The sequence below is a fragment of the Aplidium turbinatum genome, chromosome 17 (genome assembly GCF_918807975.1).
Source record: "Aplidium turbinatum chromosome 17, kaAplTurb1.1, whole genome shotgun sequence".
In the NCBI taxonomy this organism is placed as follows: domain Eukaryota; kingdom Metazoa; phylum Chordata; class Ascidiacea; order Aplousobranchia; family Polyclinidae; genus Aplidium; species Aplidium turbinatum.
Window position 1 is genome coordinate 4,891,370 of NC_137488.1, and position 19,858 is coordinate 4,911,227.

The following is a 19,858-nucleotide window of genomic DNA, read 5'->3' on the forward strand; positions in this document are numbered from 1 at the left end:
ATAACTAAAAAGTCAATACTCTGGCATAAGCTTCTTTTAACAACCTGGCGCGTGCTTCAACATCTGATTGTCTGAGAGTTGGCGCGAAACTCTGCGCTCGCTGATGCAGCGAAAAAAAAAAACGAGCGAAAGCTGAATTTTTGGAAGAGATGACCAACAAATAGCTTTCAATCAACTTAAAGAAATACGCTTGTTTTATCGTATTAGTCTTTCTAAAAAATAGCCTACTACAACAAGCAGGTAGACAAAGCTTTTTTCAGTTTCAGAAATGAATCTTTTGGTATATTATCAATGCTTTTTAAACCAATACTCAAAAGAGACGTTTACAAATCACGAATAAGCATATAAAAATGCAAGGATGTCAAACTGAAAATTTTATTGTTGTCTTAAAATTTCTACGTATGTTTAGGCTAACTCACGCATTGCTGATGAATTTCTCTGAAGTAGATTAACCTGCAACACTTTGGTCTGGAAATTGATAATTAAATATTTGCCCACAATACAACATTGGGGATAAATTTTAATTTAGCTTTAATCTGCACTGATATTTTGCTATGCACTTGACATTGACAAAGGTTAACAAAAGATGACACGCGTGAATCTGGAGCAAGATGTTTGAATGCTTGGTCAATCTAAATTAAAGCATAGGCTTCAGAGACGAGAAATCAAAAAGAAATTTATATTTAGGAAACATTTCGAAAACAACAGTCCAACTGTCTTCATCATCCTAAAATCGAAGCAATCTACAGTTACTGTAAATGCAACACAGAATACAAATTTGATCTGGAGCTCTGATGATGAAAGCAGCATAGAGTTTAAAGCGTTGGCTGATCATGGGTAAGGCTCCATTTTAGCCTCCATTCAAGATTTCTTGCCCAAGTCATTTGAAAGTGATTGTCCAATACTACCATAGTCAATCAATCGATGATACATTTTGCATTATTATATTTTATTACCTCAAGCAACAACAGTAACAAGTTAAGCTTTCATAAAACTCTGCAAACTGCTTTAAACACCCACACATACGTTGCATCATAATTTTAATATCTGATATAGGCTACTAGTCAAGTGTAGGTGTATTTGTTTCCGGAAAACTAAAACTGAACTGAAAACATAAGCTACTATTGTCAAATATTGTTTACTTGCTGACATGGTAAATGGTGCAACTGGGTAAATATTTCTTAATTAAATATTGGAAACATTTTGGTTAGCTGTATTTATATTTAAACCTTTTTAGATTGGCTAATTTTTATTTTTAACGACTTACAATCTTTCGATACTTTCTTCAAACTTCAAAGCAAAGTTCGCTTGAGGACCTTATATATCCAATCAAACCCTTTTTCTTCAAAAAAGTTTGGTGGAATTTTAGATTTTGCTTGTAGGGTAAACACGAAGCGCATACCATAGTGACTTACAACAGCAAAAATAATTTTTTCGCATATTCAAGTCTGGCGCAGAACAGTCCAACGATTCTTGCGCAAGTTCGATGTTCACCTACATGCCAAAATGTATATCATAAAATTAACAATTATTTTCATAAATGATGTTTAACATTATTGCAAATACACAAAATACTAACTTTAATGTAGTTTGGTTCAATTGATTAAGAGAATGAACTGAGCTGCTGGTATAGAAGTTGATGTACTTTTTTTGATCTAAAGCTAAAATACAGTATCTTAACGGAAACTCTTTCATTATCATACTATGACAGCAATTCTTAAATGATTTTGATGATAAAATTGAAAGGATGATAACCTTTATATTTTAAATATACGCTTAAGCTGATAACTGCTGTAAACCATTTTTTTTTTAAATTTCAACAGTGTTTATGAAAAAACTTTTCGAATTTCTACTGAAAAAATAACTCCCTTTTAAAAAAGCGACATTTTAAAAGTAACGGTTGCTCCTTGGCATGTAGGCTATAGTATGACTGGATATAGCGTGAGCAACAGTGTACAAAACGTGATCATATGAAGAGGCAAGAGTATGAAAAATTATAATTTTGTGAAAAGCCACTAAAATAACTATTGTTGCTAACACGCTAAGAAAAAGTAAGCACAAGTTTCAAAAAAATGATTCTGTTTGTTTTTTTAACAATTGGCTATGCACAACTCCATCCTTTGACAAAATGCATATATCTTTGACGATTAGCCTATGTTATAACGCCGTGCATGATAATTCAAGGGAGAGTAAGTTGCCTTCCATTGAGTTTTTATAAAATGGGCCTCGCTATGCATGGTAATAAATACAAAGAAGCTATTTGTTGTGCATCACAATAGGGAGTACATTGAAAAAAATGCTGTGTTCTTTTCTGATGAGTTGCACATACCGGAAGTATGCAGCCACAGTCGCATATTGCATGAGAACGGCATTCGGTTGTTATCAGAAAATGCGTCAACTCAACTCCTAAGTGCTTTTCTCTTACTCTCACTTTTTGTTACGTTTACGTTAGTTGAATGTCGAATAAACGTTGTTAACATTGTGGTACAAGTGCACTTTGCTCATATTTCCGCAAAAATTCCATTCTTGGAAGCATATTGATGGAAAAGTTTTCCAAAAAAGTTGATTGCACTTGTTCAACGTCTGAAATTGTCAGATTGAATTAAAATACAATGATGTTTTAAGGTTTTGAAAACATTTTGTAGCTTTGAATATCACTAATGCCCATGCAAGTTACCATGCAAGTATTAAGCTCTTTTAGGTGTTACCACCATTATCATTTATTGTCGAGCCTGTATATCGCTTATTATAGCTAGTACTGTCTTTTCTGTTTAACACAATAATGGCGAAGATATAATGATGCTGTGCATGGAAACGGCAAACCATCGATTTATTGCATTGCAATTAACAGCTTGTCATACATGCTGGTTGTTTATTAGATCGGTTAAACACATTTAAATAAACCTATTTTCTCTTTTCTTTTCCAAATATCAAACACTTCCTCATCAAAGAAAACTTTTTACTGCGTAAAGATGTACACTTGTATGTACTCCACCAAAGCACATTGCAATAGTCCGCCATGGGTTATATGGTGATATTAATCTGAAGAATTTTTGCAAAGCTATAGCAAATTGAGAAAATTGTGATTAAACCAATTTGGTATTTTTTTTATTGTTTTTTGAAAAGCAAAAATTAATTGTTTGTTTGTTCGTTGTTTGTTTGTTTTTAGGCGTGTCTAAATTAACATATAAACAACAACAAAGACAACAAAAAGTGAGTTTAGATTTACTGAATTCGAAACGTTTAAAGCGAAGTCAATGAACAACATTCAGTAAAATGGTCAGCTCAGAGCATACATTGCACAAGAAAAATACTTGAACACAATCGTGCGAAAGGTGTTCAACGAACGTTCAAATGATTTTTTTGCGTTCGCCATTAGATTCTGATGTTGTTTTTTGTTCATGAAAAGATCTCAAACGTATTGTTTGCAAAGGTGTCTTTTCAACATTAAATCTTCAAATTGTCTTTCAAAAGACATGTAACTTGCAAGCCTATCGTATTTTTCACGCAATATTGCACAATCACCAATCAAAAATGCTCGGTATCTTACAACACAACCAGAAACAGTAAAAATAATATTGGTTTGGTTGTTGATTGTCGTTCCACAACTGCCATGGTTTTTCAGTGACTGCATTTTTTTGATTCTGTATCATTTTTACGATGTGGCCGCATTATGACTACTTAATACTCTACTGTAGCCTACCTCATTCTTACGGGATTTACACAGAACAGAACCATAATAGGCGCATTCATTTTTTGTCCAAAATCATCATTTTCATCATCAACACTACAACTGCGCAATTGGAGCAAAATAAAACATGTTTAAAAGTTCAATTCGAAGGGAGCTGCTGTGATGGTCAGAACGAGAGGGCCAGAAACAATTAGCCTACCAGTAAAATGCTCAAAGCAAATGTAATGTCAGTATAGTAGGCTAAAGTATATGATAGTATATAACTTGGAAAAAGCAACTAAAATTTTAGAACGAGCACATGTGCAACACAAAGCAACATAAAACAAGGATTCTGTGACTTGCAAACTTGTAAGGAATCAAAATCCGACTAAAGCCGCCGTCTATTGTTCTTTAGCGGGCTTGTAATTTAATCATTTCCTTATAAAGCAGACTTTTCATTCACTAGGTTGAACTCGGCACGATGCTTGCGCCCTTGCTGCTTGCCTAGCTATAGGTCTTACAAGTTTAACGTGTTTCAACATTGTCTTGCAGCAACATAGCAACATTAAACCCTTTGCTAACCCTGCTCATACAGGTTTTCGTGATTGAAGGTTTTGAGAATGAAAGCTTTGTATGACTTGTTGACTGTCATAACTGAGCTTATAACATGTGTTTGAGAGTAACTTTTCAGATGTTATTGGACGAAACCGTCAGTATTGTGTCGCAACTATTTTCAGCAGTCTTGATTCCAAGAATTGCAACTTCGTTTTTTATTCAGAACCGAAATCAGCTTCGTTTTTTATTCAAAACACGAGCAACAGCTTGCAAGTTGTTGGTTTAACACGGTGCATGATTGAAAAATTAATGTTCAATGAATGTGCCATGCAAAAATAATTTTTATTGCCTATATTCTTGCAAGAAATGCAATACTTTACTATTTCTGAAGAAAGTGAAAACAGACACCGTCTTGTACTTGCTTTTGCACAAGTGTAAAGATGCAGATGTTTTACCGATCACAATCCGAAAGCTAGTGCAAGCCGCTACCACCACAGCAAAACCGCACCATTAGGCTGAAACAGGTCGTTTGTTTCTACATTTGCGAAATAATCAACGATTAGGCTGTGAAAAGCGAAACAATTTATTGCATAAAGGTAAGCAGTCCACCACTTTCATGCAATGAATTCTTTTCTTCTTTCAAGTGCTTAGCATTGTGATACATGCTTTGGTAGACACTTCTCTCTAACGCTGCCGCCCAAGTTTGCATCACGTTAGGCACCTAGAAGAAGAAAAACAAAAAAGACTTCATTGCATGAAAATGGTAGATTGATTATCTTAAATTTGAAAACAATCTTTTCTCCTACCCATCACTAAACAGATATACACGTTAGCTTCTCACTTGGTATATTTAAAAAGTGGTGTTTTTGTTTCAATTAGTAAATGAATTAATCGGAACCTACTGTAACTTTTGGACCGCAGTGATATCTAGACTGCTACTGCAACACAATATAGCTCTTTAGTTCATAGATTCTTGTTTTTACCACCGTCTGGCTTTTCTTGAAGTTCTAATAGGCCTAATATGTTTACTGCCACTAATTATTTTTAGACCGAATCTGTATGTTTACATTTCTTCAACGTAGCGTATTCTTGATAGACTAGATGTAATTTATCTTTAGTGGATAAATTGTCTCGGCTAATAACCTTTGTTAGTAGGAAGCAAGTTTCATACAACTTGCTTTGAATAATGTCTTTGTAAACTGAGCTTATCTCTAAATGAAATTTTTTGCTCTTTGGTTCACCTTTTCCATAATCAAGAAAGACGAAATCCATGAAAAGTAAACAAATCATTCAATAAAAATTTACTTTACAAAAGCCAACAATTTTGCTTCACAAATCGAAGATACGTCTTATGAAAATCTTATTCACCATTATAACGTAAAAAACATTTTTGCTCAAAATTGCTATCGTATCGTTGTGTTGACGTTATAGAATGATGATTAATGAGGTTAAAAATGCCCTTTTTGGCAACTACAAAGATTACCATTCAAGCGTCAAGATTGGTTTGTGATATTTGAAGATTTGTTATGATTGGATAGGCTCCATACTTTGTTGCACTCGGTGCTGTGTCACTTTATGTTTTTGAAAGATTGTGATAAATGTTGTAGATAAAATGAATGATTATAACAAAATCGTGAAGAAAATATCACTTTATATGTCAATCATAGTTTCGCTCGTTTCCCACCTGTCTCCTTGGGGCAGAGTCAAAGTTAAGAGATTTTATACAAAATTCCACAAATTATAAGCTGAGGTAGCATACTGAGAGCCTTGCGTTTTTACCTTTGTTGCCAAGCACAAGAAAAATTCCATTAAACTTAAAACACTGCCTTTTCATTCTCAAGCATAAACACCTCAATTATCTCCAGGCTTGAATTTTGACAATATCTTTCAGTGATTTTTTTTTGACCAAAGCAAAATTGCAACGCTAGGTTGACTGTGATTGACATCGTTTCAACACAAATAGACCATTGTTATGCTTAGAGCACCAAAGATGGCCTTAATGACTGTTCAACTGCTAGTGTTTACACCTAACCTTGATAAAGTTTAAACAAATAATCTAGCGACAGTGGTAAAATGACCAGTGATGCAGATACCTTGACAGATAAGCTACAAGTTCAAGTATTATTAGCTTCGTTAGTCAAACCTCAAATGCGATTGTTTTGATAAGTTTGATCATATCTTACAAAGCATAAGTTGATGACAGGATGTAAAGAGATAAATGGAAAACAATAAGATTGCATAAAGATGATATGATTTTTTCTGCTTTTTGGCATTACTGTAACAACAGTGTAATATACAGACATTTTATCGCTTTATTATGTGTTTTTATTAACTGTTATACAGTTCTACAGTATATGCTTGCGCAAAGGGCGCGAAGCTTCTGGATGTAGAAGAAACTCGCCTAAGATTTTTAACCCTGGTGAAACCATTGTGGGATTTCTGACCTGTTTTTGCTTCCACGATAATGTTAGTGAATTTTGAAAAGTGTTGGCGTGATATCTGTTGAATTTGTAAGTCGGCCACAATACAAAATATATTTTCGAATTCCAGACTTAAACCGATTAATCAATGGTCCATTAAAAAATAAGCTGTTGTTCAATCGAGAATCCAATTTCACTTCGTTGAGAGATGTTAGTATTTACACAAAGTCGGTACATTGGCCAGAATAAAACAGAATTGATGCCATCACTATTTAGTTTTCTATAACATTTTCAATAATTGATTGATTTTCGTTAACAGAGTGCTAAGATGCTATCATAAGTTTACCATCTTTAATTTACATAATCATCAGTTGATCTGTTTACACAATCCTTTGTACATCAGTTTTGCTGCTTAAGTCAAGCTGTTGATGAAGCAGGAGCTCAAAAAAACACAGTAAATTGATCGATTAATAAATTCAGTCTAGAGCTATTGGGCAAATCTGTAAATCATTCGTAATAAAGTTTGAACAACACATCTGGCAACATTGTTACGTTGGGCATCCTGCTCATGGCAGTGAGTTGCGTCTCACGTAGTTCATTTAGCTGGATTTATGTAAAAAAAATGCATGTGCTACAACGAAACCATACAAAAAACATTTCAAACAATAATGAAAATGATGTCAGATATTCTGCTGTAATTTGTCATAAGTTACGAACTGCGTAGCGGCTGTTTGTCATAGAAAAGCATCCTATCAAAAAACCTCACATGAACAGCACGGGAGTGGAAAAGTTAACTCAAACAAAAAATATGTAATCGTGAACAACACAAGACTGCACTTTGTAAAAGAAGTTTGGTCTTGTATTCCATTAATACGTCAAGATATTAAGCTTATCACGCAGTCACATTCAATCGAAATTCGAAAGTAAGCTTATCTGCATCAACAGAAGTCAATTTTTAAACATATGAGCATTTATAAACAAAGCAATGCTTATTCTTTTGAGACCGACCAGGCTCAGTTTAACAAGTCCGTTTCAATCTGCCGCCATCAGTCTGTTTATTTACAGTTGAGAACCTTCTGTTGCCCGCAAGCCGATACAAGGTTTCAAATTGAGTGGCGTTGACTAAACTTGGCAGCAGCAAAGGGAGGCTAGATCCGATTAAAATCCTTCTTTATCGTCAAGAATTAATCAAGGTTTGGCGTTAAATTTAATAACTTATCTTTGACCATTTCATCTCAGAGATTCAACGAAGCAACAGCTAAGCTTATTTTCTTCCGCTTTAAACAGTTACATAAACTCAAGTAATATTTTCCTTTTTTTTCTGTACTATAATTCTACGGAAAGTGTTAATAAAACAAAACAACTTTTTGTTCAATCACTTAACTTTTTCAAACTTCTCAAACGCAGAATCTTATGAACTATAAAGCTAAACCAAATATAATGTAGATTTCTTTTTCTTTTCTCCATTTTGTTGATTTTAATCTTCTTTTTTTCTTTATAAACTGACCAAGTAACATTTTTTTTAAACTATCACAATGCAGTATTAAAGAGTTTAACAACTATTTAATGATGTTATCGTGCTACTGTTCTCTAAGTTCAATACATAAAATTAATACGGCAGCCCTGCGTCAAGAGCCTCTACAAATAAGCGAAACTACCAGGAATAACCTATCAAGGCTTTGTCAGTCCGAGAATAAAGATTCAAAACCAAAACCAAAACGGCGACAAATCCAAAAACATGACGTAATTTAGTTCTTTTACTGGAGCGCTTATATAGGTTATATACATATAGCCCATACCAGTGATCGCATTACAAGCATGAGTTTAGACATGAATAAGTTGATGCAATAGTGGATTAATTATTGTGTTCATTGCCAAGGAAAATCACGAACGGGACAGCCGAAAACAAAAAGTTGGGCCAAAATCCAAAGCATCATTTACACAAGAACATATTCACAAAAACACTGAAATGAAGCATTGTGAGGAACTTATCTAACAAGTCACGATGAAAACCAAAAAATACTCAGAATTGGCGAAAATATGTCTTCATAAACAAGTTTTAATTTTTTTCGCTTAGAAAGTATAATTCGCTTCATTGACTGTTTTGTGCAGTCATTTTTCTTTTAAACGTAAACATATGGTTTTAACTTGATACATCTGTAACATTACTAATAAAGTCAATTAAAATAATGCCAATTTGTACATGAGTAAATGGTTGCTTAACGGTAGCGCTCCGGTTATGAAGAAGCATAAGGCTCACGATAAAAACGAGTAAACGTTAAAAAAACGTTGCTTTAAAGAGTCCAAACTATTTTTTGTGATGCGATTCAAACGCTACACTTTGAACAGCACTTTCAAAGCAGTGGTGGCCTGGTGGGGATTCTAGTAGACCACGTTGGGTTCTAAACAGTGAAAATGACAAATTTTTCTGTAGCGTAGGTTAGTAGATATATTATGCCGGTATAGAACCACTTTGAAGGAGTTTTTAGGATCCTACTGGTGATTGACAGCCATTTTTTTTTTTATTCGTCATACAATGGAAAGAGGTGCATGGAAAGGAGACGAACTTTGGAAAATGATGTAAAGTGGGCTGATTTGTCAAGCATCGAAGAAGCAAAAAAAATAGCGGAAAATCGCGGTTTGTGAATGCAAATGACAGCTAACCTTCTGCTCCAAGATGGCACATGATGGTGATAAATCGTCAGACAATATTTCAGTTACTCTTTGAATGGTCACAAACCTCGCTTGATCTTGCCTTGGTATTTTACATGACTGTGTTACTATTTGACTTGTCATTGATATCTCACATGATGCTTCACATAAAATTATTGTTCTCATGCGATGATCATGAAAAATTATTAACTCTTGGAGATGCTGGGGAATCACACGTACCAGGAGAACCAGTAGGCCTATATAGGATTTTATTTAAAAAAAGAACTACTTCCAATTGAAGATGCATCGCTAAGAAAAAGAAAGCAGTTTCTAAAACGTTTGAAAACATAAATACGACTTAGTGATCAATAATAATTAATACCTTCATGAAACGAATTTGTTCTAAGCCTTAAGTGATGTATCTTAGAAGATGATGTAAATGACTAAATGTTTTGTACACTGCGTTTGTGAGTAAAGCCGATCTGTGCACACGAAGTAGAAGGCAGCAGTGTCCTGTTTCTTTATAAGAAAACATGATATGTTTGTTAGCTTTTGAAATGTAACTCGAATTTCTTATCACGTGATATTTAAAACGCTTACAAGAGAAACGAATTGCCGTTTAAAAGCTTACAAATATTAATTAAACATTCAAACACAAGAAAGTGAACGATACAAAATTCAGCAAAGATTAAGCCATCACGAATACCATTTTGGTGATTTAAGCCCATCTTTACACCTGGTACACAAAAACTTTGATGTTAATAAGACAAATTAAGCGAAAAAAATTGCTTACTGTGCACTCCACTGAGCTTGTGTGTGGTGCTGAAGCAAAATGTAGATGTGTCAAATGTATATATGAAATCCTAAGTCCGATAATTCAACTTATGACTGGAGTTTTGAATAATAATATTTACTTTTTAATTGATTACACATCCAAAACTAAATCTTGACACATTCAGCAAAATAGTCGTGTGGTCCACCATGGCTGCCTCAGCTACAAAGTTTTCATTGTACGCATTTGTAAGGCTTCTATGGACACTAGTTCTGAAAAATTCATCACTTTACAACGCTAAATAATAAAAGGGTTATTTATTCTACGTGGGGGGTACAATGGTACATGCATGTAATAAATAAGCTGGAAACAAGAATAAAAAAGGATCCATTGCTAGCACTATACCGTGATGAACTATACGATAAAGAATATAGACTAATTCAATTTTAAAAAACATCAAGTCGCAGCAACAATATCCTCTACTTTTCTAATCTTTTAAGATATCTTTATTTTTAAATGTTATTCTTAACCAGGTTTGACTTCTTGCAACTCACACATAGTCAACACCCACCGAAAGCAACCATCCTGTGAATATTTCATTCAGACCTCCAAGCTTCAATATTTTATGATATTATTAATCAATCGGGCTTTCTCTTTACTAAAAAAAATATAAACGAATTAACTGTAATTTTCGAAGTAATTTTTCTCTACGAGGTAGGTTAGTTAATATGTAAAATTATTATATGTAAGTGTTCTATCGACTAGATAAATCGTATTTTACTCACCAATGGGTTCCTGGAAAATATGATGCAAGAGCATGGCTCATTAAATAAAGATGTTGCCAGATTTTCCTCAAACTTTTGAAACATTAAATTGTTTGTTTAACAGCCAGCTATGGATCTATCTATGAGCTTGTTAAGAATAGTTTGAGCTAAACATTCACAAAACATCTGGCAAAACTTTTGGCTTACACACTTCACTCTTAGAAACAAGGTGACGTCATTTATGCTGTAGCCTACTAGCCAACAAATCAAGCTTTTACTCTATCTTGTGTGTACATACTATGTCATTGCATGAGGTTATCGATATTGGTACGGGCACACACACCCAATAGTGACGAACTTGCAATAGTTACCTTTTGGTGTCGTTTGGTGCTTATTATGGAAATCGCAATATGTAAGTGCTGGGATATTTTGCTACTGTGTTTACTTGAGTTTTTAGTTAAATTAGTGATTATTGGATGATGGTTTGCTGGATAATTATTTGTAGTATTTCACTACTATCCGGATTGTGCCTTGGCATAACCTGCTATTACGCAAAGTAGCTTATCGTAACCTTTTGAGGTCCAAATTTTTTTTCCGATTTTGGTCCGTTGAAGTCCAAACTTTTTTTTCAAAATTTCCCAATTTTTAAAAATACCCCACGGAGATGCTTGGACCTTGTTGATCAACAATATGTAGACATCATCCGGGGGTGACGTTGGACCATATTACATAATTTTATTTTGCATCCCAGCGATCTACTTGGGCCGCAAAAGGTTAAGACATTTCTTCATTGTTGTATATGGCACCGTTAAAAGAATAATTTAGTTTTATTTGATTTAACTTGCACCAACAAATAACAGACTTGTGAAGAAAGGGGCGTTCCTGACTGGTAAAGCGGCGGTCGAATACATTTGTAGCTAGAATACGGTGCGATACTGATGAGCCCAGCCTCATGGGCGAAACACGTGTCTATCGCTGTCAATTCTTGCTACAAATCGGCTGCCGAGAAACAAATAACAGACTGCTACAAAATTTGAGTCTATAATAGAGGTTGTGATATTCATTATAGCCAGTGGTTTGCACGACAAAAAAGGGCCAGTGGAATTTATAATGACAAATTAGAATAAACACAAGCACATAAACAGATAAAAGTTTGCTACAGTTACTATACAGTATGTAGGCTATGTAGATAAAAGAGACAAGTACAGTTAGGCGTCCGTTTGATTTTCCATTTTCTGTATTAAGTCAATTATGTTGTGTCTGCGGGTAATAAAAATGCACTATTTTGTTGCTAATTTGAAATCGTCAGCATGATTTTTGTTATTTGTTATCGCATACAAAACCCAATGCGACAGAAGTACATGATGAGTAACATAGTCGATGTGGAATATCTTGAGTCAGCACATGTGGCAAAGACTCACTTTTTTTTTATAAATTTTGAAAATACTTTTACGTCAAATAGCTGAAATCGATCCCGACAATCTCTGTTGATTACAAGTAAAGGGTAGCACACCTTAACTTCTTAGTAACCAAATTGAAGAAGTTTGCAAAAAATGAACAAAAAACAATCTGAAACAGTTGCGTGAGTATTACAATAAGTGCTGTCTCAAACATCACTTGCAAAATATTGATTATGCGTCATGTAGAACAGGTAAGCTGACAATTTGTGAAGGGTCTCCAGTCTTATCTCACAACCACCACAAAGGTGCAGTGCCCAACATGCAGCTTTAACGGGACCAGTAGAAGACACGATAAGGTCTTGAACGACAAGCCCGTTTGCCTGAGCAGCTTGAGATACAGTCTTTGTTTAGATACGGCATAAACAAAACGACAAATCTCTAAATCACTTCAAGGGAGTTGTGGCTTGCCTCAAAGATTTTAACCAAGTCCTTTAGGCCAAGTATCACAGCTCGCAAAACCATCTGCTTGACTATATTTGACAATGAATTCGGTGAAGGTGCAATTCCGAAGGTAAAGTTTTGTGTGCTGTAAATATTAGGAATACTTAATCTTCTTTATTCGAGTTATTATCCATAAATCGTTTTTTCTTGAGTTGGTTTAAGCGGGTTATAGAGCATAAAGTCGGCAATCAAAAAATTAAGATGACAAACAAATTCAGTGAACTGCTAAGCGAGCTTTGCGCTAAACATATTACCATTAATGACATTTTTGCACGTTTTGCTGACTGGGAAAATGGGGTGGAGAATGAAGTAAATTATATGATTTTTAAACTTTTTTTTTTCAATCAACGCATTACATAAAACATAATTTTAAACGTTAAATAAATTTGAAAATAAATTCAAAGATTCAGTGAAGAAAAAGCAATTTCGAAATAGCAAAATCAATTTTGCTCGCTGACTTATGAAAATAACTATTGATTTGATCTAAGGACGTATGCTTTTTTGACAAAACGCCCTTTTTACACTTTCTTTTTCTTTAAAGCCAAAACTACTAATGCAATTCAAGGGTTCTTAGAAAGAATTAATTTGATGGTGGTTCTACCCTTCAAAACATCACTTTAAATCTTATCTTTAACAAGTCAAAATATTATTCCTGCGTCGCTGTCTGATGCAGCATCACTATCAACTGTTTTCCAAGCTCATTAAAGTTCGCATGCTAAATGACAAAATTTTATCTTTTGGAGAAAAGCTTTTGCTTGGTGCGACGCAAAAGGTGTGTCGCTGTTCAACTTTTTACCTCTATAAAGCAAAGTTGAAAGATTGGCGTTCAACAAAGTACCATAGAAGGGATAAGGGCAATTAACCCAGTTTTCAACTCGAAAGGGCGTAGGAGCAGTAAACTGTTTATGTTCAAATTAGTTAAAATTCAAACATTTTGTATGTGGCATTCGACTGACTGGCGTAGACCGCAAGACTTCTAAGAAAAATGCCATTGATTCAAATTCACAAATGACTTTGCATAATTTGCTTGAAAAGTATAATCACAATATTTTTCAAATTGTAAATGTCTTCTCAAACCAAGCCAATAACGTCAGCATAGCTGGAGCTCAATAATTGAACTCGACAACGTACACTAAGCTATTACAGCCGCAAAAATGTACTGTCAAACCTTGTGCAGCTAATAAAGATTAATGTCATGTCAATTTCAAAAAGTCCAAGAACCACAATCCAATATTACTCATAGCCAATTCGTATCTACTCATAAGCACTTGGTATACAGTATTATTGAAATCACGTCAGATTACATTGACAAAGAGACAGCGTAGCAGCAATGCAATTTTGCAAAGTTATTCCTGTTACAAATGTGATTTAGCAATTCAGCATCAGACAAAAAAATACGTTAACTAACCAAATAGTAAATCAACCGCTTTTTACATTGATTCAGCTCCTGCAGACGTTGAATCAATGTAAAGAAAATAAACGAGAAACATAACACATAAAAAAACAGTTAATTTTCTGTCTGAATAGTGATAACTTTATAGCCCTTATTTAAGCAATTGCATAATTTTGTCCATCTAACTTCGATAGACATTAAATTAGCGTGGGATGTGTTCCAATCTTTCAATTTATCTCGTAAAATATCTCTAACTAATGATGGCCGTCACTTCTGACGCTAAAACTTGGTTTGTTTTTGTTTATATTTGAAATAAGTATTGATAGTCCCACCGGAGAGCATTAGCTTTACTCTAATTTAGATGGATGACTAAGAGGCTCTTGACTTCTCTGTGAAGTAAGTTCACATAATAAACAATGAAGACGCGTATTCCCAATAAAGCGATTAGGATAAACATTTAAAAGCTCTGACAGAAAAGTATTTATTCATCATAAGAAGTTACAAAGGTCTATTTACAGTTGAAATAATGTAAAGTAAACTGCATTTAATTAATTTAGAAGTTTCTAATCCACCGCCATGAACGTCAAGTCACCTCCATGAACGCAGGTTATCTTGGTCTAAGTTTTTCAGTTCAAGTATGTCAGTAAAACAACGTTTCGTGTACCCCAAATACGATTTGGAACTCACAAGCTGTTTTAATCGTTATGGCAATAAGCAAGAGATCTTGGAACATGTTTAATAAATTTTGTTGTCATCAACGTACAAAGTTAGGTACAACTGCTCTGCAATAATTTGACGTCAACAATAATACGATGTTTTAACTGCTATGATTTAAATTAATAAATTATTTTATTAAATTATGAAGCACTTTCAAATTTATTTCACACAATCAAAATAACTTTGAGAAGATCAATTGCAAAATAATTTATATGTGTCGTTTTTACAAAAAGGAAGATAGTGCATGTAAACAACATTAAACTTCTTGAAAGAAATTGATTTAAAGTAGTTTTCAAACAACAGGGCTCGCCTTAAAATAGACAAATACTCGCTCAAAAAGCATTCAACAGTTAAAATCCAAGCCAAAAATTTGCAATTGTCAATGCAGTTTAATATTTTTCACTCAAGATGTACAAGCATTTTTCTGTCACAATACGCGTACGCCAAGGACATGTCTTTACAAGCAACCTTGCATCTTTAAAACCGTTTTATCTATTGGGTATAATCTATTTTAAGTAATTAGACAATTCCTCGATTGTAGCACATCCGAGCAGAGAGCACTGCTGAAAAGCATACGGCTGGGTCTTTGTCAGGACACCTAACGGCATTCCTAAAAGTCACCACAAGGATTGTCTTGCCATCCCGTCTGCTTAATCTAAATCTTCAACCATCGGGTCGGGCTTAAGCCTGAATTTGACACAAAGCGATTTTTGAAGCAAGGTATGAAGAATCGGCGCTTTGCACAATTCTAAAATTTTCTGAGTTTGCAACAAATTAACGAATCATTGCGGAAAAGAACTTGCACGAGCAATTTATCTTTGCCTTCGTTATGCTGTTTTGCTGTCATATCGCTGACAACAATATTTAAGCAAAGATTTTGGACCGCACCTTTATAATATTGCTCCAAGACATTTTATTTTTAGCGAGTCACATCCTAGACAGCAAACCAACTATTTTTTACATTTATGCAATGTCTACAAACGTTGAATCAATGTAAGAAACGGTTGATTAGTTTTCTGGAGTGTACTACACATCATCTTCTTTGCCTATAAGCTTATCTTTTGTGCAGTCGCTGTAGCAACATTTCACTTTCAATCCTCATACACACGTCACCACAAGACAAATTATTATTTTCGGCTGACTACAAGTTAATTTAGGAACAAAAAATGTGAAGAAAACATCGTAAAACAGTAGGCTATAGCCCATTTGCAAAAGTTATTTAGAAATGTGATTTTATTTGACGAAGAATATTCGAGTTTGTAACCAGCGTCAGAACCTATATATCAAAGTCCAAATCAAACATCAACTGTCAATTTGAATAAACACCCTTTGTTTTGAAATGAACATGTTTCAGTGCGTGAATGATATCAGTGAGGTGGTCAACCGAGCATCGATTTTGAACTTAGTAGCTCGTTGCTGCCATCTTGCGGCAAAATATTTTTATTTTTATTCCAACGATAGCACAGGAATTTGAGAACTCAGTTCAGTTGTTTTCCTATTTCTGACCATCGCAGCGAAAACAATACACGTCAACATAGCAAAGGTCTAGAAAAAGAGAGAAGCGACAAAACGCGAACGTTAAAACGTGCTTGAGACTGAAATAAGTAATTAAGTTAAACGGTCGCAACATCTTTCGCAACTCATGAGACTAAATGACGGAGTGGATTTGTGTGACTAATGCTTTAATTTTATTTTTTTGCTTAAGAATGCTTTAAGAAAATATTAGCTAAAACAAAGTCTGTGTTGTATTGTGCATAACTATAACTACTGTAGCAATTTCAGGATGTTTGTGGATTTTTTTATCGACAACTTGTTTTTATCAGATTGTTTCAGAATGGAAGCCAACGTGCTGACATCGTCATAGGCCTACCATTGTTCGTCGTGTTTCAATGACCGTGGTCTTATTGATAGCACAGAAAAAACATGTAACTTTTGTGATGTTTGCAATTTTCAATATCTTTTAAAGACACGTGACAAAGTGTCACTAATTTCACAACTGGATTTTGCTTTTAAAAGTTGCCACATAACGATGAAAAAAATATTAGCAATTGCTGGTGCAAAAACTAGAAAAAATAGCCAAGTTAAACGCGGCGTGTAAAACTGTATTAACACGACGAATAAGGTTGCTTAACGATAAATTACTGTACTGTCACTAAATTTTATGTTAAAAATAAACATTAGATAACGACATTTTATAGTTTCATTGTTCCCGTATAGTTCTGTTGCTGATTACGCTATTTTTAAAGGGGTATGGGCGTTTCTCATACCTCTTGGAGTTGGATCTAGGCATCGGTAGATGAAAATATAAGGTTCTCATTATACCAACCTTTGGCACAACGAGAGTAAGATGGGCAGTTTATTTCTCTCGGCGGCTTTTCCTTCCAGCGATTACGTACACCAAATATATTATACCCTCGGTAAAAGTAAGCGTTTTTTTTGCAACACTAGCTTAAACCTGGAGTCAAATCAGAATCGCATCAGTGGAAAGCGATCGCCTAATCTGCTGCGCCATCCCTGGTCTAATGAGAATGCACGTCATCAGTCAGCTGTGATAGCAGCAGAAAGCAAAATTTGTGACAAACTCAATGCAGTAAGCACCGCAACATCTTTTTAAGATAAATTCTTGTTCTGCAAGGAGCAAATATAGGCTATAGCATTCTGGCTAGATATTTAAAACGATCTTTCTTTTTGGTCAAAACGAATTGAAAAGTCCAACAATAATTTTATTAAATTAATATACTGTGGACGGCAACAGAAAATGTGCAAACATACGTTTCAGTTTAAGTTAATTAAGTTTCTTAAAAGAAAAATCATGAAGTTAAATTAATTTTCATAAAAGTCCCAATAAAGCGGCAGAAAAAATAAGTTGAAGGCTGTACGCGGCCTGCAGTTCACGGCTTGAACGACCCTTGATCATAATATAAGACCTATCGTCAGTGGAACGGTAGAAGATGTATTAAGACAGTGGTTCCCAATCTATAGGTTGCGACTCAAACATGGATTGCAAATGGTCAAAAATGGGTCGTGCAAAGATGATCTAAATCTGCCAAAATGGGACTGTTGCAAATTAATTTATTAATGAACGTTGTTTTTTCTTTTATCAATTTGTTTTAATCCCAACATCGACTGGATTATTGTATCATATGTATTTATTTGGTTCCTCTTATCAAAATCAGTTATTGCTTCAACAAGAAGTTTTGCCGGCATTCAAGTAACTTTCTTCAATGTATCACAGCAAACGTGAACTTTGGCCTACTGTATGTTCACAATTCAAGATTTCTGAACTACTTTTTTGAATTTGGAGTTCATGTTTATCTGCCATCCTGGTGCTGTGAAGCCCATTGTGGGACGTGGGTTGTGCTGTGAAATGTTGTCAAACGAATCCTTAAAGAAGAACAAGTCAAACAGATATCCGTAGACGAAGTACCTGGAGCATGCAAAAAATGAGCGCATTTTTTTAAGCACGAAGAAACGGCACAAAATAGAAGCCGGTTTGACTCAGCAATGAACTCAGCGCTTTTACATAGCCTCTTCTGCAAGCAGAGTTATAGTAGACCACCCTACAATCGGTTGCCCTGCCGGTATAAGTAATGAAATAGACGATGATGCCTCCGTGATTTTTGGTCCCTGGATGTGATTGAAAATGAAAAGTTTTTCAAAGATCCTTCATTTAGGACAACAACCAAACGATTAAACATAATAGCCTGAGCTAAGTAAACAAAAGCAGTTAGGTTGTCAGTGTTTTGTCTACAGTGTGGTGGCCATAGATTGAAAAAGTAGTTGAGTATACTGAAATTATCTGCAGGCCACATGTTGTCTGCGTCTTGGGTCATGAGATGTTCACCAAAATCAGATTTAAGGCGTGCTCAAAAAAGTTTGGGAACCACTGTATTAAGAGGCCTAAACCAGTTTCATTGCGCAAGCCTTTATCTTTTGCACGCACAAAGCTTGTCATGTGTTAAAATGATCTTTGAAACCTAATTTGAAGTTTCAACATAGTTATCACACTAAAACATACTACTGTATGTTTAGTAAGTCTGTGCGGAAGCCACATTTTCTTAAACTTATGGTTTCCTTTGTTGAGTATATATGTTTTTTGTCAAACATGAGTTTTCTGAGAAACACTTTTCTTTCATTCAGTCACGTTTCTTCAAAATTGATGGCTTTATTCAGCGTGTCAGAATTGTGACGTTAAAAAGCAAAATTCCGTAGTGTTTTGACACATTTCACATTGCAATGTCTTATTATCTAAAATAATAATAGCTAACTCATATGACAATGACGACGAGCTAAAGTATGACCTTAAACATGTTTGAATATTCTTGATTTTATTTCTTTTGGTAAAAGGAATAAAAAATAAATTGAACAGCTTCATTGAAGACAGTGTCACATAATTTTACTTTGAAGTTTCGCTTTTGACTGCTTCTTTGTGGTAAACGCCGCGCACCATGGTACTGGTGAATATAATCACCATTGCCTTGAGTATAATTATTAAATTAATTTCAAACCCAAAATCGTGCTGAGAGAACAATGGCTGACGACTTAAGGTAAACAACGTAAAGCCTTCTTAAAATTCTTATTTATTTTTTAGAAATTTCAAAAGCAACTTTTCGAAAACGTGCAGTTATTCACTGACGGAATTCGATAATTTCTTTCAAAACTCTTACTTAGCATTATACTAGTGGTTTAACTTGACGTACAATGACAACTTATTATTGTTTACGTTGTACTAAATTGTTTCATACATAAACGTTACATACTTGTTATGCAACTCAAGTTTGAAACGTGTTTCACCCAACACAAAGTAATATTTTATATTTCATATCTATGTGATGCTTTGAAATTGAATTAGAAGTTCTGTTTTTATAAAGGCCATTGAGAGGATAATTTGGGTCCGGATTAATTTCGCCATGTTGAGCGTAAAAGCATAACCAGGATCGATGTACATCGTAGCCTCTAGCGTTGATATGGATGGTCCAGTGAGTACTTTTGGACCAGAGCCGGGATTATTTTA